At 42.2% G+C, this 20,975-nt stretch overlaps 1 protein-coding gene and 1 long non-coding RNA gene across 2 annotated transcripts in view; one reads left to right on the top strand and one right to left on the bottom strand.

Annotated features, from left to right (window-relative positions):
* Window positions 1-20,975, top strand: part of Arhgap26 (Rho GTPase activating protein 26) — a 395,353-nt gene that overhangs the window by 357,964 nt on the left and 16,414 nt on the right. The gene's annotated exons all lie outside the window — the stretch shown is intronic.
* Window positions 11,501-12,098, bottom strand: LOC125340053. Its single transcript, XR_007208675.1, has 2 exons — window positions 11,742-12,098; window positions 11,501-11,707 (listed from the first exon to the last, which is right to left on the bottom strand). It is a non-coding gene; the product is annotated as an uncharacterized LOC125340053 (long non-coding RNA).

Raw genomic sequence — 20,975 nt, 5'->3', positions numbered from 1 at the left:
CCCATGATTTCAACCATGTATTCATCCATTCTGCATTGCTATGAAAAAATATCCAAGGCAGGCTCTTTTATAAGGAGCAGAGACTCTGGAAATACAAAGTCAAGTGGCCACAAATGGTGATGGCTCTCTCTCTTTTTTTTTTTTTTTGGCCAGTCCTGGGCCTTGGACTCAGGGCCTGAGCACTGTCCCTGGCTTCTTCCCGCTCAAGGCTAGCACTCTGCCACCTGAGCCACAGCGCCCCTTCTGGCCGTTTTCCATATATGTGGTGCTGGGGAATCGAACCGAGAGCTTCATGTGTAGGAGGCAAGCACTCTTGCCGCTAGGCCATATTCCCAGCCCGGTGATGGCTCTCTTACTGGTAAATCCCAAAATAGTGCAGGAAATCACAGGAAACATATGTATTGTGATTTTTTTAACCTTAATTCTTTTAAAAACACCAATATTTAGTTGCAAGGGCTCTATCATGGTGATCTTACCTAATATTAATCACCTTTCAAAGTCCTAGCCTTTAACTATTTTCTTTTTGTCTTTTCTTTTTTGGTAATGGGGATCAAACCTAGGATATTATAGTTGCTAGGCAAGCACTGCATCCACTAAGCTGTATCCCAGCCCCAAAGGCCCAACCCTCAGACATCACAGTCAGACTAAGTTCCCATCCTCTTAATATCTCTCAATAGGGATTAAGTTTCAATGCATGAATGCTTGGAAGGTACATGTAACCCATATCAAATGATGAATCAAAAATACTTTTAAACTGGGCACTGGTGGCTCATGCCGGTAATCCCACCTACTCAGGAGGCTGAGATCTGAGAATTATGTTTTCAAGCCAGCCCAGGCTGACTCTTACCTCCAATAAGTTACCAAAAAAAAGCAAGCAGTAGATCTGTGGCTTAAGTAGTAGAGTGCTAGCCTTGAGCAAAAGAAATTCAGGGATAAAACCTAGGCTCTGAGTTTAAGTCCCAGGACTGACAAAAAAACACCACCACCAAATAAACAAGACAAAACCTTTTAAAGACTGGGGGTGGAGGTGGGGAATGCCATGTACCTCTGACTTGAGCTAATGAGGAGGCAAAGATCAGGAAGATGATGGGTTTACATGAGCTAGGGCACACCTTAGCCCGAGCCCCATCTCAGTCACATGTGCCTGTAACAGCAGATTCTCGGCAGGCATATGTGGGAGGATTACCTTCCAAAGCCAGCAAAATAACCAGCACAAAGGGTTATGGTTGAGGCTCTAGTGGTAGAGTGCCTGCCTAGCACGTGCAAGGCACTGAATTCAAACCCCAGAGCTGCCAAAAAGTATGTATGCGTGTATATGTGTGTGTGTGTATGTGTGTGTGTGTGTTAATAAAACCACATCTGTACTGACACATACAGACCTTTGTTGCTGGTTTGTGTGAGGCCTGGCCAGAAAAGTTAAAAAGACCCCTTCTCGACTCGTAGCTAAGTATGGCGCTGTGCACGCCTATCATCCCAGTTTCACAGGAGATTGTGCCCAGGTGAATCAGTTCCAGGCCACCACTGCCTTGTTCCCCACTTTCTTTCTTTTTTTTTCCAATTTTTTTTTATTGTCAAACTGATATACAGAGCGGTTACAGTTTCATACTTTAGGCATTGGCTACATTTCTTGTACTGTTTGTTACCTCCTCCCTCATTCCCCCTCCCCGCTCCCCCTTTCCATTTCCCCCCATGAGTTGCTCGGTAGATTTACTCTAAACAGTTTTGCAAGTATTGCTTTTGTGATCGTTTGTCTTTTTTACCCTGTGTCTCTCGATTTTGGTATTCCCTTACTGTTTCCTAGTTCTAATACCTGTATACATGGTTTCCAATGTACTCAGATAAGATACAGAGATAGTGAAGGTACGACCACAGGAAGGGCATACAAGAGGATCATCAATAATAGAAGCTATGGTTTCACATCGCATGTTGAAAGTAATTACAACAGTGATATAACAGTTGTTTCCATAACATGGAATTCATTTCACTTAGCATCATCTTTTGTGTTCATAAGGGTATAGCTATTGGGCTCTTGTGATCCTGTGCTGTGACTTGCCTAAACCTGTGCTGAATATTCCCTGTGAGGGAGACCATAGAGTCCATGTTTCTTTGGGTCTGGCTCACTTCACTTAGTATAACTTTTTCCAAGTCCTTCCATTTCCTTACAAATGGGGCAATGCCATTCTTTCTGATAGAGGCATAAAATTCCATTGTGTATAGGTACCACATTTTCCTGATCCATTCGTCTACTGAGGGGCATCTGGGTTGGTTCCAGATTCTAGCTATGACAAATTGTGCTGCGATGAACATGGTTGTGCTTGTCCCCCACTTTCTGCGTGAGGACTTCTCAGGAAGCTGTCCACAGGAGCCCCCTGAAATTCAGACTCTTCCACTATCACCACCAGAATGAGCCTGCGCTGGTGGGCAGTGGCTGTCCTCTACGTCTGGACATCTTGGCGACACCAAGTCTTCCTGTGACGCCACAAGTTCTTCTTTGAGAGAGTCACCGGAAAAACAGGCCTCTCCTCCTTGCTTGCTGTGAAAGAAGAGCCTGGGGTTTAATGAAAGTTCACAGATGAACCTCTACTGGAACATGAAATTCTGAGCTATGGGTTCAGGCATTGGACCTCGGTGGCCATTTATTGGTCACTGGTGACAGCCTGAGCATCCATGAACTTTGTGTTCTCCATTGGGAACTTTTGCTGTGTAGCCACAGTGACAGGCTGTACGAGGGGGTAATAATTCTAGCCTGAAAGTCCTGGAACTTGAGGCAGAGTATGTACCGTAAGTATTTTCTATTCTAAAACGAGAGCCATTTTTTCAGGGCCAGTCGAGCGTAACCCGATCCTAGCAGCTGCCATCTGCTAAACGTGCGCTGTGAGCTGGGCCTTTGTGGCCCAGTCATGAAGTGTGTCGTCTCCTTCTGGTCTCACCACCCCTTGCAGGTGAAGACATTGTTAATGATCCCCATTTGCAAGCGAGGGAAAAGACACACAGACTTAGGTAAATTGCTCCAGGTGACACCCGGAATAAGTGGCAGAACCAGTATTCAAACCAGTACTGACCCCAAACTGTTGTACTTCAGTGTTGATCCACAATTCTTAAGTATATTATTCTTAGCTGAGCACCGGTGGCTCACGCCTGTAATCCTAGCTACTCACATCTGAAGATCAGAGCTACTGATTTCTGAGGATCATGGTTGAAAGCCAACCCTGGGCAGGAAAGTTCTCGAGACTCTTATCTCTAATAAACTACTCAAAAAAGGACAAAAGAGGGGCTGTGGCTCAAGTGGTAGAGCACTAGCCTTGAGCAGAAGAAGCTTAGGGACAGTACCCAGGTCCTGATGTCAAGCCCCAGGACTGCTGGCCAAAAAAAAAAAGATATTTTCTTTCTTTCTCTCTCTCTCTCTTTCTCTCTCTCTTTCTCTCTTTCTCTCTTTCTCTCTTTCTTTCTTTCTTTCTTTCTCTTCTTTCTTTCTTTCTTTTCTTTCTTTCTTTCTTTCTTTCTTTCTTTCTTTCTCTTTCTTTCTTTCTTTCTTTCTTTCTTTCTTTCTTTCTTTCTTTCTTTCTTTCTTTCTTTCTTTCTTTCTTTCTTTCTTTCTTTCTTTCTTTCTTTCTTTCTTTCTTTCTTTCTTTCTTTCTTTCTTTCCAGTCCTGAGGCTTGAACTGAAGGCCTGGACACTGTTCCTGAGCTTCTTTTGCTCAGGGCTAGCGCTCTACCACTTGAGCCACAGCGCCACTTCCAGCTTTCTCTGTTTATGTGGTCCTGAGGAATCAAACCCAGGGCTTCATGCATGGTAGGCAAGCACTCTACCGCTAAGCCACACAGTCCCAGTCCCAAGAAGATTATTTTTATTTAGAAGTTTGTCATGTATGACAACTGTTCTCTGAAAACAGACAACCTTTCAAATTATTGAGAAGTTTCCAAACTGTTTTTTTTTCCCCCTTTTTCTGTTAATGTGTATGTGTGAGCTCACAGAACTGGGATTTTGCCTGTTTCAACAGGTTGCAGGGCGATTCAAGCAAGTTCCCTCTAAGTCCTCTGCGCTTGTGTCAGGCCAGTCCCTGTGGCCACCAAGCTTGTCCTGTAAACTTGCTGGAGACTTTGCTAGGGGCTGTCAGCCCTGTGAAAGCCTCCCAGAGAAGCACCCCTTTCCCCTGCTTAGAAAATCACTCAGCCTTGCTAACCTTCACCCCGCCCCACCCCCAGGAAAAAAAAAGTCAGGGCAGCGTGCACAGAAGTGCTGGGTGGAGTCAGAGACAAGAAATGCCCTGTGCAAACCTGGCTATCATTAGCACTCCAAGGAGAGCTGGGGCTTTAGAAGCAAGGCTTCCTAGTGCTGTGTCTGTCTCCACAGAAACTCCATTGTCCTTGACCCTGACACCATCCTCCTTTCCCAGTGGCAGCACCTACCCAGCCACAAGACAAACTACCCTAGCCTAGAGTGAACCCTTCCTGCTCAGAATTCCTTCTTTCTTTTGGCCAAATCACAGATTAGCATTATTAATTCAGTAGATAAGAAGCTTAATGTGTCTTTGCAGAGCCAAAAATAGTAACAGAATTCATGCAAACAAATCAAAGGTTTTAGAGGAACAAAGTAATCCAAAAGGTGTTTTGCTACTCTCCTAAGTGCAGTGTGCATATATGCTTTGCACACTCACCTCCAAGCTGGCTTGCAACACAGTGGGAAGCAAGGAGCCGTGGTTTCTTATCTCTAGTTGCCCTTCAGAACCACAAAGCCAGGTGGGATGAATGCTGGTACTGGGGCTTGAACTCAGGGCCTCTTGCTCTCACTTTTCCTTTTTTCACTCACAGATGGAATGCTACCGCTTGAGCCACACTTCCAGTCTAGCATTTTGCTGATTCATTAGAGATAGAGTCTCGTGGACTTTTCTGCCCACACTGCCTTTAAGCCCTGATCCTCCAGGTCTCAGCCTGGCCCCAGCCCCCAGTGAACAGCATTTAAAAAATCCAGATTCTTAGGCTCCCGCCCTGCTGGCCTCATTTAATTGTTTGTGAATAGTAGGGGTTTCTCATTTCAGAAAGGACGTATTCTTTCAGGTTAGTAATTTGCTGACTTATGGGTTACAGTATTTTTCCTTGGAAAGATATTCCTGTAGTTTGTTGGGAGAATGACAGAAAACTTAAACATACTCAAAGTAGCATTTTGTTGCAATAAGTTTAGGTGACAATGAGACTTGTGCGGTTGGGGGTGGCTTTCTAGAAAGCTTGTCCTTGCTAATATCAGACAGGTATATTTGAAAATATACATTGATGCTTTCTGAAGGGAACTGAATGTGTTTGTAGATCTCTTAACCATGAATATCTTTGTGAATGATTTGACAAACGCACTGACAAAAAGTGAATAGAACTTCAGAAATGTTAGATGCCAGGCAGGAAAAGTCAGGGTCACAAGGAAGTGTGGATAAGCATGGTATCTAATTATATTAACTTATATAATTTCTCTTTTTCAATAAGGCAAGCAACTTTTCTTTTTAGGGCACATATTAAAAAGGGAAGCATTTCCTGAAGCAGAACAACTTTTTAACTGTACTAAGAAACATTTTCTTGCAGGAAACGCATGTTTTGCTTTACCAGTTAGTACTAGGAATTCTATCTAATGCAGCCAGGTCAGTGTTTATTACTGATTCCTTTTTAATAGCTTTCTTTCAAAATAGGATTGTTTCTGCTAAGTTGACCCAGAATTCTTGGAAAAAGCTGTGTGATTAAAGAAGAAAAAACTGAGGGAGCTAGGAAAAATAAGGATTGGTTTTGTTTTAATACCAAATGGTTGACATTAAAAGATGCACTGCTGCCCAAGCCTTTAGCGGTTGACTTTCCTGAAGTTCCAGCTCAGCACCCCAGAAAGAAGCTGTCATCTCCACAGATTCCAAATCACCCTGCCACCCACCATGCCCACCCAGACACCAGCGTCACCCTGCTCGTTCTCCTTCCTTTCCATGGCTATCTTAGCATCTCAGATGATCTGGTTTGGTTGTCTACTTACTTGCTATCTGTTTTAGGCACACGCATAGTGTACTTTCTAAAAACGTTTAATCACACGAATGATTAAAACATCATCCAGTACAGTGTTTGGGGCATTTATCTCTAATACATATTTGTTGTTTCTATTGACTTATTTCTAGTTTTTTTTTTTTTTTTTTTGGCCAGTCCTGGGCCTTGGACTCAGGGCCTGAGCACTGTCCCTGGCTTCTTCCCGCTCAAGGCTAGCACTCTGCCACTTGAGCCACAGCGCCGCTTCTGGCCGTTTTCTGTATATGTGGTGCTGGGGAATCGAACCTAGGGCCTCATGTATCCGAGGCAGGCACTCTTGCCACTAGGCTATATCCCCAGCCCTCTATTGACTTATTTCTAAAGTATATTCCTACTTTAGTCATTATGATACCACACATTACAAAAACACACGAAATAGAAACCCAAGATACAAAAAGCGCACGTAGAACGGGTCTGTGTTGTTCCATGTTCTACCTTCAAGTTCAGTGTACTTGAACTTGAGCTGCCTGAGAGAGCAAGCCTCCCAGGGCATGTTTCCTGCTGAGTTCCCCGGACCTGCAACAGTGCCTGGCATGTGGAGACTGCCCTGTAAACATCTACTGGATATTTCTCACTCCGACACAAATAGGGCTAAGGCCCAGTTCCCGTCCAGCCTCTGACTGGCTAAGGTTTTGCTCCATCTTTAGAGAGCAGAGGGAGAAAAAAAAAAAGCTCCTGATGTCAATACAATACAATACGTGCTGAATAAGGGATTTACTGTAATGATTCAAATCCTCCGGTAAGAAGATAATTACACCTTCCCTGTCCGAGTGCAGCTCAGGCAGACAGACAGGTGGTCTCTCACTTTTCTTAGGACAGATGGTTCTAGCAGACCCGCTTTGGAGGCTTATTTGAGGAAATCTGCCCACAAACAGCCCGAAAATATGTTCTTCGTGTTGTCCCACGTGTGCTTCTCCATCGAATGCGCAGGCCTCCGTGGACGAGAGTCGAAGCGGGCGTCAGGAAGGCCGCCTCCTGCGAGGAAAGCTTCCCGCCGCCGCCAGGAGCACCGGAGGCGGCCTGCGCTCCGCGAGGGCTGGCTGTGCGTTACAACTTCAGATTCCTCCAAGATGAAGAGAAGAGGCAATCAAGAATGAGCTATTCGGGGGGGGAAGATGAATAAGCCATTCCCTGACAACTTTGAAAAGAAAACACACAAGAAAATCTTCAAGTTGGGCAAAATTTCCTAGCACAACAAAGCAGGAGCCATAAAAGAAGAAAATGACCGTGTCGAACTTTATCAGCATTAAAAACTTTGGTCCTTCAAAAACAAAAAAAATCTCCAGATGCTGGGTATATGGCTAGTGGTAGAGCGCTTGCCTCGTATACATGAAGCCCTGGGTTCGATTCCTCAGCACCACATGTATTAAAAAAGCCAGAAGTGGTGCTGTGGCTCAAGTTGGCAGAGTGCTAGCCTTGAGCAAAAAGAAGCCAGGGACAGTGCTCAGGCCCTGAGTCCAAGGCCCAGGACTGGAAAAAAAGAAAAAAAATCTCCAAAGCCTGATGATGGCAGCTCACATTTGTAATCCTAGCTACTTGGGAGGCTGAGATGTGAGGATCATGGTTCAATGTTAACGCAGGCATGCATCAACTAATAGCTGCTTGCCATTGGGTACCTTTGTCACCCTAGCTTTCTTGGAAGCTGAGATCGGGATCATGGTGGTTCCTGACTAGCCTAGGCAGAACAGTGCCTGAGAATCCATCTCAGCTGAAGAAGCTGGGCATGATGATGAAGACCTTGTCATCCTAGACATAAAAGGAAGTGAAAAATATCCTTCATTGTTCAGCTGCACATCCAGGAAGAAAGCAAAATGCTATCTTAAAAACAACTCTGGTTTCTACCATGCGGATGATCCTCAAAAGACCACACACATCACTTGTGTAAACTACACAGCCAGTGGCTGGGAAGAGGGACGGCAGACCCTTCTGTGGTGAAGAGAGGTTGCACAGCTCTGTCTGCACTAAAACCTGTGCCCTGAGAGTGTGCGAACTGCATGGTATATAAGTTTGTAGCTTGAATAAGTTAAGAAACTCTCCTAGGAACCCTGAATATTCCAGAAATGTGGGTTGGGATCGTTACTATTTTTTTTTGTATTGGGAACTTAGATAAATGATGTCTAAATTAAAAGGAGAAAACATAAAATGAATGTAAATATGTGAAGGGAATGGATAAATACATTTTTTATTGATTTAGCTTTTCAGACTGACTTGCAATTCTTAAGAGTTAAAGGTTTTTGTTTTGCTTTTTGAAAGCATCTCAGTATAGGTCAGATGCGAAGGTGCAAACGTGAACATAGAAAAACCGTAGGTGAAGCTATTGGTGACACGGGTTTGGATGCTCCTATCCCATGTCGAGAAGAGATCACATTCTGGGCCTATTTCGAAACGATAGGAACCTAATTTGCTGATGAATGAACTAGAAGGGATGAGAGAATAAGAACTTGGGGATGACTCCATGTCTTGGCCTGATGTTCACTGTCTTGATAAATACCCCATTGTAAATTCCAGTGAGGATAGAGATTAAGTCATATGGAGACTTGTAGCACTTCTCAAGACCCTTATGACCGTAGCCACTCTGTGTGTGGTAAACGTGTACATGGCGGTTCACTTGATTTTCCCAAGAGTCTTACGGACTAGCCATTACCTTCCCTTTGGCAGATGAAAGCAGGTTGTAGAACTTGTCTGAAGAGAACAGCAAATGAGTGGCAGAGCTAGTATCCCAGCCCCAGTCTCCAGCGCCTGGCTGCAAAGCCCTGTGCTGCTCAGCCTTTGATGTTCCTACTCTTCCATCACCTTAGCAAAGAGTCTTGACCATCAAAGCCTGGCCTCCCAGCCCATTCCTATGCTTATTTTCCTACAGCTTGTGAAGAGAGAAAAACTTGCCTTTCCACAAACAAAACAGCTAGTTGATGGCAGCTCATACCTATACAGCTACCTACTCAGAAGGCTGAAATCTGAGAGTTGCAGTTCAAAATCAGCCCAGGCAGGAAAGTCCATGAGATTCATTTCCAAGTAACCAACAAAAGGCCAGAAGTACGGTTGTGAGTCAAGTGGTAGATCACTAGACTTGAGTTAAAAAAGTTAAGGAATAGTGCCCAGGACCTGAGTTCAAGCCCTAGTACTGGCACAAAGAAACTTGTATTCACAAATAAAGTTTTATTGGAACACAAACACATACACACTAAACTTTAAAGCAATTAGTGGTAAAGAACAGAAGCTAAACCAAAAGATAAACTTCAAAGCATTGAGATATCCAAAATAATTTTAAATAAGGGCTAACTTTTATCTGAATAATAATAGCATCTCATTATTTAGAATGCACTAAAGGAAGTACTGAGGTTCAGGAGGTCAGTTTAAAGAATAATATTAATGCCAGGTGCTGGTAGCTCACGCCTGTAACCTTAGCTACTCAGAGGCTGAGATCTAAGGATCATGGTTCAAAGCCAACCCTGGGCAAGAAAATCCATGAGACTATCACCTCCAATGAACTACTAAAAACACAAACAAACAAAAAAGCCAGAAGTGGCATTGTGGCTTAAATGGTAGAGCCCTAGCCTTGAGCTGAAGAGCTCAGGGACAGTGCCCAGGTCCAGAGTTTAAGCCCCATGACCAACAAAGGAAAGAAAGAAGGGAGGGAGGGAGGGAGAGTGGGAGGGAAGAAGGAAGGAAGGACTTAAAATTTATGGGATAGAATGATCTAGCACAAGTCATGAGACAAACATACCTGCCTGCCATTGAGCCACACTACCCAGTCATCAGGAGGAAGAATGGGAAGAATGATGCTAATGAATCACTCCAGTGAACCCTAGAATATCAGAATTCATTAGAAAATTTCGTCTCCCTCCCTGTCAGAACAGAGATGTCAGAAGCCCCCGTTCTGTCCTATTTGCCACACATAATCATCTTAGGCAAGCAACCCGGTCTGTAGAGCTGTCATGACAACCCCAGAGTGAGAGCAGCCTGTTTACTTCCCATGATCCTGATGGGGAACGTCTGGCTTGCCTGGCTGACGGCAGTCTTACCCTTGGCTTCTGGCAGACCCATATTCCCTTACCCGAAACTATTTGCTCTGATCCTGTGGAGCTTCTGTCTTTGTAATACCACATTTGAGTACTGGCAAATCCAAAGAGATTTTTTTTTCCAGCATCCACAGTGCACACACAGGAACTGCAGGGGGAAACTGGGGGTGGGGAAGGGGGAGATAGGGTCAGGTGCAAAAGGAAAATGGAAAATGTGATATACCATGACATCAAAGAAGCTTCACGAAGAAGGTGACATTTACAACACGCTTCGATTAGTGGATGGTGGGTGGACAGTGAGAAGCAGAGAGGCAGGGAGACATTGCAGATGAGAACAACAGCACCAGCAAGTATGTGGAGATCTTCTCTTAAAGCATGTTCATGGCACAAGTAATATTATATACTTGACAAGAACAGGGATGGAAAACTGAGGCCAGGGTTCCAGAGCCGGGCACGTGACTGTTTTCCATGCTAATAAAAGTGAGTATCTAACTATCAAAAAAATAGTTTTTTTCCAAGGCAGGCAGAGAGGTTCATGCGTATAATCCCAGGGAGACAGAGATAGGAGGATTATAGTTTACTAACTTGGCAAAATATTAGACAGATCCTGTCTGAAAAACAAGCCAGGTGTGCTATTCCTGAATTGCCAGCAATGTGAGAGATAGAGGTAGGAAGGACGTGACTCTAGACCCCAGTCTTGGTGAAAATATGTAGACCTTGTCTGAGAAATAACTAAAGCAAAAAGAGCTGGGATGTGGCTCAGATGGCAGAGTGCCTAGCAAGTGCAAGGCCTTGAGTTCAAATTCTAGTACCAGCAAGGAAGTGATCATTGGTTTGTGTCTGTTCTGAACAAATTACAAGGCCAGAGGTTGGGAGATAATGTGATTGGCCAGCCTGAGTTATATGACTCTTCAACAGTGAAATTAGTAGGGCACTGTTACCCCTGGTATCACATTTGGTAGATAAGAACTTATTAAAAAATATAGAGAGTATGTTCAGTGAGTACAAAATTATAAACAAGGCACTTGTTCTAAAGATCTGCTGTACAACGTTATATGTAGTTGACAGTAAGATATGAAAAACACTTTAAAATCTGCCCTGAGGGTAGATCCCATGATCTATCTTCTTACCACAAAATACAAAACAGAAAACAAGGAAACAAGAAAATGTTTGGTGGTGACATACTTCTAACTTGATTATAGTGAGACGACACAACTACATGTTATGCATTATTCAAAAGTTAGTGCACTAATAATGTGAGGATCTATGTGCTGGCTTTTTTTTCCCAATAAGATGGAGAAAGAGCTGTTTCATTTTAAGTTTACATACAAGTCTATTGTTTTGTTTAGCAGCTCCTCAATTCCATTTTTCCTTATGTACTACTGCTGTCATGAAGTTGTAAGTTGATGGCACAGTATGGATTCCCTTTCATTGTTTATTTCTCTAATAATGAAAGATGTATACTCAATAAATTGTTTCATTATAAATTTTTTTTAAAAAAGAACTGTTGAAAGGAACTAGAGGAAGAGACGTATGAGGGCTGATAAAAAGGAATAAACTGGAAGTCCTTAAGTCACCATCCCTGGGTTGGGAATCCATTCTACAGTTAGTAGACAATGGGAAGCTTATGAACAGGACTGTGCTATTCAGCTAGCCCAGTCAGAATGAGACAACCACACTCACATCCCCGCAGCAGTCGAGAATGGCCCTGCTCATGGGAGGAGTCACTGACGTGCTTTAAACAGAGAGGCGACGCCGCCAGGTTTGTATTTTCATGTGGTCTCCAGTAATGGTTAAGCATGTACATTTTTTTTTGTTTTCCTTCTATGTTTTCTTAGCAACTCATATTGTCCAGAGTAAATCTGGATCCACCTTTAATTTGAAATGAACAGAAATTCTAATTTTGTGAGATCAAATGAATGGTCTTTATTGACCCCTCTGTGTCTGTTCAGTTTTCAAGTACAAGAACTAGAAAAGAATATAAAAAGTATTTTTTTCCATTTGTTTTTTATTCACGGATGTTAAAACTTTGTTTTTCCTCAGTGGAAAGGGTAACTTTGCTAGAAAATCATTTATAGTTTGTTTTTTTTTTTTCCATTCAAGTCAATAAACTCCTCAGAACCAGAGGAGCAAGGAGGCCTGGGAGATACATTCCTTCCTGGTAGCTATGGAGAGCAGGCAAGATGGCATGGAGAGCCTGAGTTGTGAGGAAGGTCTCGTTGGAGGAGCAAGACCAAGCAGGGAAGAAATAGTTGGAGACATTTGAGTGGTTGAAATCAGATCAGTAACGTTTTCCACATGTTTAGATTACAGAATAAACACTAGAACTAGAGGGAAGTCAGCTATTTGCCTGCAATGAAGAAAAGAGGCAGAGGCTGTTGGCCTTTCCATCAGGGTTCATCTCTTCTTATCTCCGTCTCATATGCCTTCCATGGTATCCGGACCAAGGTTTTACGGTGGCAGGAATTTAATTTAGTCCCCCCAGCTGTCACCCTGATCAGAAGTCTTTCTTCTATTGCTGAAAGTTCTAACCATAGTGAGTAGTTTAGGCTCTCACTTGAGGAATTCCGCCTCCCTAGAGTCACTGTCAAGCAGTAGTAGCGCGGGCCACCACTGCTAATTTTAGATATTCTTTTGTTTTCATCAGTAGACATTTAGATTCTATTAAATCCTTTTCCCTTCTTTTTCCTCCCACTAGTCCAAACAGGAAATAGTCCCTCAAAGGAGAGTGTATAGAAAAAATAGGCCAGATGGCCAGGCCTTTCAGCCAGTGTGGTTCACACGTTGTCTGGCCTAAGCACACTGTGCCGTGGAGACATCCTCTTCACGTCCCATGTCCCAGTCAAGGGAAAAGGCCACGGATTTACTGTAATAATTTTATACCCCCCCCCCCGAAGAAATTAGTATCTAGAATAGTCAGTATAACTTCTCAGTGAGGTAAGTGGGCTAGGAAAATCCAGTTACCTGTGGGAGTTGCTCAGTGTTTGTTTGCATTTGACTGGAAAGTAGAGGACAGTGGACGCTGGGAGCTGCCAACTGTGTTATGCAACCTGATCCGTGGATTGGTGGAACAAAGTCTACACTGTCTCCTGGCCTTCTAAAGAGGCACAGTTAGCACTTCAGATATCGGGGGAGATCATTTTTCACGATGGAATTATTTTTGTTATAAAATATCATGGAAAATATTTTTAAAGTACAAGATTGTGCATTTGGGGCGGGGGGAGGTCAAGAATAGGTAGAATGGCTGCACTATCTGTTCAGATGTGTTCTAACTCCCAAATTCCTCTAAAAAATTAAGACTGCATGTTACCATTCATCCCATGGCCCAGAGAAGCAAGCCTCCTGAAACGTTGTTGTACTTACTGTCTCTAAGTATATTTTAAAGCAGTTTTGAAAAGGTCTTACATAGAAAAAAGTCTATGAGATACAAACACATATGTTAATCATTATTAACTACTGCCCCTTCTGAACGAGGGCAACCTGGCCAATATCTTTATCTCTTGCTTCTCCATCCCTATTCCTGTTCTCCCTCCTCACCATGCTAAGCATTAGCCTGATGTTGATAGTAAATGGTGTTTTCATTTTTCTTCACACTTTTACCTTCTAAATACAGTTGACTCAGTATTTGCAGAACGGCCACTGTACCGTCACTGCAATCACCGAATTAGTAAATATCCAGTCATGGCTTCCAGGAGAGATAATAGGGGGTCAAGTTCCTAGAAGTCTCTTGTGACAACATGTTCTTCAACTAATTGATACAAATCATGTTTACATGTGTTTTGCTTTTAAGACACCTTATTTAATGTTGTTGTTGATTTATTAACACCATACTCATGAACAACAATGCTGGAACTCATGCTTGAGTGAAACATTTGAAGCACATATTTGCATTGTGAGAAACATCACAACCTTCCTGTGCTTATGAACACCAGCAGAACTTCAGCTGTATGCCTAGGGGCCATTTTAAATAGAAATCTTCAATAAGGAACACGGAAATCTGGCACTCAACAGACCTCGAAAGCAAGCTTATTTACAGTATGATAGCTGAAACTCAAAGGCAGGCTTACCTCATTTGATCTCACTTGTGCCTGTTGGATGACTCAGGTTTTCCATTGCTCTGCACATGTTCTCACAAGACCTTGGAAGCTCCCAGGTATTTATTTAGGTGTTACAGGTGTATTTGAGAGAATAGATGGACTTGCAAATGAGGAATCTGGAAATAAGAAGAAGAGTCTATGTATCCCTCAAAGCAGTATTGGCTTATTTTTTGAATCTGGTTTCTTTTGCTCACCTATTTGGAGAATTGCTTATACTTATAGTTCATTCATTTGTAGTGTACTAGAGAGCATCATTGTATCAAGATCCTAAAATTATTTTTCCATTTCACCTCTGTTGGAACTTGAGACTTTTTCAGATCATTTGCTCTGCACCATCTTCCATCTGTCTACACGCTTTTGTAGGGCACAGATCTGAGAATGGAACCACGGGCTCACAGAGATGGTATGAGACCCTGTGACCTAGTCAGACTGTGGATCACCATTAAGTATCATCTCACTGTGGTTTTAATTTGCGTTTACTGGATTAACAAAATGCAGAATTTCATACCTATTTCCCACTTGCGTTTGTATTTCCAAGTTGTAGTAGTTCTTCATAGTAACTATGTGCCCTTTGTTTATTTATATGTTGTAGAGTATGTAGTCTTTTGATGAAAAATGATAATGTTGATATGCTTGCTTGTTTGTTTTGAGGCAGAGTCATTCTGTGTATCCCAATCTAGCCTTTAACTCATCATCTTTATGCCTCCACCTCTCAAATGCCAAGAATACAGGCATGTGAACCACACCCAGCTCAAGTTAATATTTTAATATGATATCCAGCATTTCCCTTACAATTTCCTCTCTCTATGCTCTATTGGGTAAATCCCAAATGTAACTTCCTAGATTTACTATTTTCTCTGATCTTTATTATTGAACATTGGAATTGAGACCTATAATCCATCTGGAATCACTTGGTTTGTGTGGTATAAATTGAGGGTCAAGGGTCATTTTTTCATATAAATATCTAGTTATTGTAGCACAGTTTATAGGAGGATATGACTATTATCATGTGCTGTAGGCCTATGAAAAAGTATCAACCAATATAAACTAATAGAAAGTTAAAACTGAATGCCTAATCCATGCCTGTGGATGTGGTTCCCCTTCCTCAATCCCCTACAGCAGATACTACTTCGTGCTGGAAGATTTTAAGAATTATGTTCAAGTATCCCTGCCATTAGGACTGTAGATGTAGCTTAGAGCTTATAACAGAAGAACGGAAGATTCAGCCCAGCAGCACAGGGAGTGGATTTGGTCTTAGAAACACAAAGAATTTATTATATTGAGAATGATACATATACTTCACTCAATATTCCAGCCCAGGAAAAATGGAAATTTCCTAAGCAACCATTCAAATTGTTTGAAATAGCAAATATTACCATAAAGACATTTTATAGTGCCTCCAAAATGTTTTAGGGTTTTCTTACCAGGAATTTCATACCTCATGCAATTTTTCAGTTGAAAGAAGGTAATTGCATTTCATTTTAGGAATCAGTTCTGATACACTTGAAGGTTGAATTGAAAAGCACTGAGAGACTCCACTTAGGTTCAACAGAAAAGAATACTGAGCTCCATCTGTATTGTGTGTTTTGCATACAATGCATGCATTTGGCATCTATTAACCTTTCTGGTTCCTTCCCTTGAGGCTTTTTCCTCTTCCTGTGCAGTGAACAATTGAACTCGGATGGCTGTTCAGGCATCTTCATTTCACATCCAGAGTGCTTCTCTTTACCTTGTACTTCTGTACTATTCTACGTGAAAGTGTCTAGATTATTGACTGGGGAAGTCTTAAGAACAGCAGGGATCCTCACAAGATTTTGAACTTCGTTTAAACCTGGAATTACTCACCACCTCTATCCACACCATCTGAATTTAAAATTCATTTAAAGCTTAGCCTTCAGAAATATTTTAATGTTGGAAAAAAACTTAATTATAGCTTAGTCAAACATTTTTAATGCAAATTGTTTTAAAAGGAATTTTTTTTAAGCAACTGCTTATAGTTGTTAAGACCCTGTGGGGATCTCACCACTTAATGTCATTAAAACAAGAAATAGAACCCTGCCACTTTCTCAATAAAAATATGTATTAAATTACACTAGATGAGAGGAAAGAATCTGTAGATGCATATGCTCACTAGTAAGAGTCAGAAAGAATACAAACCCTGTGGGAATCTTTAAAATTGTAAAGTTGTCAAGTGCATGCTGAAATTTTCAGAAGGTTCTCATATGTGTGTGTGTATACATATATAATTTCTGTGTTCTAAAAGCTTGAGTGGACATATGTGAAGGCGTATGTGCATGTGTGTATGTTTTTAACTTTCCAATAGATAAAAATTGGTTTTTAGTCTCTTGATTCATGACTGTGCCGTTTACCAGTATACTCTTCTTGGCCCTGTTTTCCTAGCTGAAATTTGATTTCCCTTCTCCTTTTATGGTGTCTTAAGACAGAAAGAGATATTTCTCTTTTTTTTGCCAGTCCCAGGCTTAAACTCAGCCTGGGCTCTGCCCCTAAGCCTCTCTGTGCTCAAAGCTAGCGCTCTACCACTGAGCCACAGCACCACTTCTGGCTTTTTCTGAGTAGTTTATTGGACATAAGAGTCTCAGGGACTTTCCTTCCCAGACTGGCTTTGAACTGCGAGCCTCAGGTCTCAGCCTCCTGAGTAGCTAGGATTAAAGGCATAAACCACCGTCGCTGGCTAGAAAGAGATAGAGGAATAGCAATTCACTGATCTGGGATTCAATTTGGCAAGAATCTGTAGGATGACATGAGTTTATCTCTTCTTTTTCATTATGGAGAATGGTGGTAGGGATGAAAGAAGCTTCCCTTGGACTTGATAGCCTCATCCTCAGGTCCAGGTTTTATCTGGAAGGACAGACACACCATTAAGATGAGCCATGGGTCTAGCCTAGGCTTGGCTGGGAACCTGAGCTGTAGATCCTGCACCACTGCCTGACAACAAGATATAAATGGCAATTCTCTGTCTTCTCTACAATCTGCTGGCACAGGACTCTTTGGCTCTGCTTATGCATCTTATTTCTCATGCTTACTGCTGTCTTTCAGAGTTCCAGGCTAAGCTCACTGCTCATGTCTCTTGAAGCAGTCAAATCATGAGTCTAGGAGTCTTAACTTCTCCAGGTTAAAACAGTCTGTCTCTCCAACTGCCTGTCTCCTTCCCATACTAACTTTGTGGCCTAATGCCTTTTGGAAAATGAACGATGCTTCCAGAGAGAAAGAGGACATAGAAAGGGAATTCTATTCATTTATACATCAGTGGAAGTGCTTGGAAATAGAAGTAACCTTTGTAAGCTTAGATATAATAAAATAAAAGATGTTAGTTTTTTTAAATGAAAGTGCTCTGTGTTGGTGTGACCATGGTAGGAAGAAATTGCCAGGTATGGTGGGAGTGCAGTTTGTTACGAATCTTTTTGACAGGATATATCAAGACCCTTAGAAGCAGCTTCCAGCCTTTGACCTACTAACTTTACTTCCAGGAATTTCTGCTAAGGAAACAATGGGTGACACAGGCACTGAACCTCTCCAAGGGTGTGATTGCAGCACTATTTATAATAGTAAAGGGGGGTGGTGGTGACCTGAATGTACAGAGTAAGAAAATGGTTATGCAAGCCATACAACAGAATACCCTGGAGCCGTTTTAAAATATATCAAGGACTAGTTAGTGACATTGGAAGTCTTTAATGAGTGATTTTTTTTATAGCGCATGCTATTAACTCTATAGGCAGTATTATGCGCCCCCAAAAGTAATCAGTTGCATGCTAAGATGTTAACCGTGACTGTCGGTGATAGAATCTATGCATTGCTTTTCTTCTTGGATGTTTGGCATTTATCAGTTCTCTGCAAAGCTACTATTTAGAACCCTTAACTTTGTCCTTCGCGGTCCGCTTCTCTCTGGTGGAGAGCCTTCGCTCTCGCCCGAGCTGCGGGCCCCGGGTGGTGCGGAGGCTGGAGCGCTCTGTGCAGCGGTGCTCACCCTGGGAGCCTGCCCGCACGGCGCTTGCGCACAGCCCTGCAGGCGTGCCCTGGCCCGGGTATCCGGCACTCCATCATTCAAGTGAGTCACCACAGAAGGGTGTCAAGCTGGTGGTGTTGCTACACGCTGTACTTGAACTTTCAGCCACAAGCCAACCTTTGAAAAGCGTTATCTTCCTGAACGGTTCTTCTTTCGCTGTCCTGTGAGTGTCAAAAGAACTGGCCAGGACTGTCAGATTCCCTTTGAGGATGCTGAGGTCCAGCAAACTACCGCCGGTGCAGGCCTTCCGATTGGACCCCAACCAGATCAGCTCCTTCCAAGCTAAAGTTGAAGCTCCTGTCATTGCTATCGTTGGGCTTTGATGAGGGGCTTGGCAGTACCCCAAGAATATGTAGGGTGAAAATGTGCTAGGGCATTCAGAGACACCCAGCTGGACCAAGAGAACCCTTTGCAGGTCATTTGCTAAAACTGTAGTTAGAAAGTTATTTCCTCCCATCGTAACCTCAATTGTTTGTTATCTTTGGCTTCATTAATGGAAAAAGAGGTTGAGAATTCTTTATTGAAGGTTTTAGAGCCAAGAATGGTATTTACGAGGTTTTTGTTGTTGTTGTTGTATTAGTTTGTCTTGGATTTTGATTGATGTTTTTGTAACTATTCGTATATAGTAACCTATATAGTGTCACAGACTGTGCTGGAGGAAGAACTTTAGCTTGTATACAATAGGCCATTATTACCTTCCCCTTGCATGTTTTATCTTACATCCTTTACCCATCCTTTTTTAATCTTAAATATTGTATTAATTATGTCAAAACTAAAACACAGTGTTCTTTCGGTGTCTCTCCAAGGATCATCTCTAGGTATACAGACCTCCTATTGCTACACTCACCAGTAAAATAGATAATAATAATATGCAGTAGTGTTGTTGGTAGTGACATTTATGACACATCTCTGAAGTGCAGATGAACAAAAGGCATACATTTTTTAGTAGTTGAAAAAAATTCATAGAAGTACTATAAAATGTGCATTTTATTTTTATACTAACTCAAATGTACCAGTAATAAAATTTAAATTGTGGTGATTTCATAGCCAATAAATGTCATTGAAAAATGGGCAAATGAAATTCTGTTGTCAAAATTGTAGTTGAAACTATGACAGTTGACATTGACATGGGAATTGAAGGTAACTTTGTATAACAGTTTGGATACCTTGAATGCCAGCCATATCCTCTCATAACTTCAGCCCTGCAGTACTGGCCAAGAACCTCTTAGGTATCTGAGGATGTGAAAAAACATTCAGAACTCATATTGTGTTCCTTGACTATAGGTTCTTGACTATATGCTGTTAGCCAAAAGTGTAATTCTTGGTATAAATGAATGGGAAGCTGGAGGTATTTTCGTATGTATGAGGGTTATTTTTTTAATTATTGCAAGGACACTTGAATTGTCCTGTGGTACCACTGACCAAAGAAGCAGATTAGTCCAGTCCTTTGGACTTGAACTGTCCCTTGAACCTCCAGATTACTACTGATGCTTCTCAGCTTCCTGGGGTTGGCTGCAGTTTGAAAATCATTGCCAGGCCTTGCTTGTTGGGGTGGTAGGAAGACTGAGAAAGTGAGACATCTCTTGCTAGCACAGAACTAAGGAAGACTGCATCCTGGGCGTAAGGTAGAGCTGTTCCTGTGAACTCAAGGCAGCAGGACGTGTGAGGAGTTATTAAACTCATCATGGAGTAACATCCCTCAGCGACTGAATTTTACTATCTTCTACTGCACTTTAAAACAAATCTACCCCTTCCTGCCAAATATATTTTAAACTCTTTGAAGTCAGGGACTGTAGCAAGTTTCTGCTTATTGTCTTAATCATTCTAGGTACTCAGTGACAAATCTTGCTGGATTGAGAAAAAATGTTTTAAAAATGGATCATACTCTTGGAATTTATTTTTTTTCCTTATATGAATTCCATCTGCTGTTTGAATCTACCAGACAGAGCACTAGAGGCAGGGCTACGGAGTCTGTTGGAAGTTACAATGTGTTGAGTCTTCCTGAGTCTGGCTGTTTACCATATTCCTTTGCTCCCTTGCAAATGTGGTAGACATCTAAAGGAAACTTGTAAATCAGCAGTGAGGAAGATTGCTAATGCTATGGCTGGCTCTGTTAAGAAGCATGGTAGAGCCCAGAGGAACAGAGCAAGACCTGAAACAATATACTGGCACCAAGAGCCCAGGCTTGAGCTCAACAAAATTGGGATTTGAACCCCAGCCCTGAGGTTTTGTGGTAGGTATCCTTAGGCAAGCCGTATAGCCCAAGTGTTAGAGCTATGAAATGGGAACTCTAATAGTGCCTGTGTGTGGGCTCGTTGAGTGGGCTGAGATTTGTTAGTTTATTCACTAGTAATCTATCAAATACAAACAGGCACTTTTGTAGGCATTGAAGACACAACAAGGAGCCAAAAGGGGAAAAAAAATCCTTACCCTTGTGGAATTTATAGTCTAGAAATGTAACACACACAATAGCATCTAATAAATGCCTAATCAAATTCAGCTGATGATATCTGATGAGCCTCAGTGGGCCTTTACTGTGTTTCCTAAGTGTTCATTGTTAGTGTAACTCTGGGAAGAACCACTAAGTAGGACATTTATGGATGTTTGCTAAGCCCCACTCTGCTCTGGACTAGGTTTCTGTCATTTTTACCTCCATTACGTGTTTGGTGGAAAGGGTTCGGCAGTCAGTTAGACTCGGGGGCTAGGAGCCACCGCGGGGTTTCCATGTCTTCGTGTTTGCACTATCTGTGACTTTATGCGATTTCACAAGCCACTTAGGTGTTT

Source organism: Perognathus longimembris, chromosome 22, assembly GCF_023159225.1.
Source record: "Perognathus longimembris pacificus isolate PPM17 chromosome 22, ASM2315922v1, whole genome shotgun sequence".
NCBI lineage: Eukaryota > Metazoa > Chordata > Mammalia > Rodentia > Heteromyidae > Perognathus > Perognathus longimembris.
The sequence above is the reverse complement of the archived record's forward strand: the minus strand, read 5'-3'. Positions and strand labels throughout refer to the sequence as shown.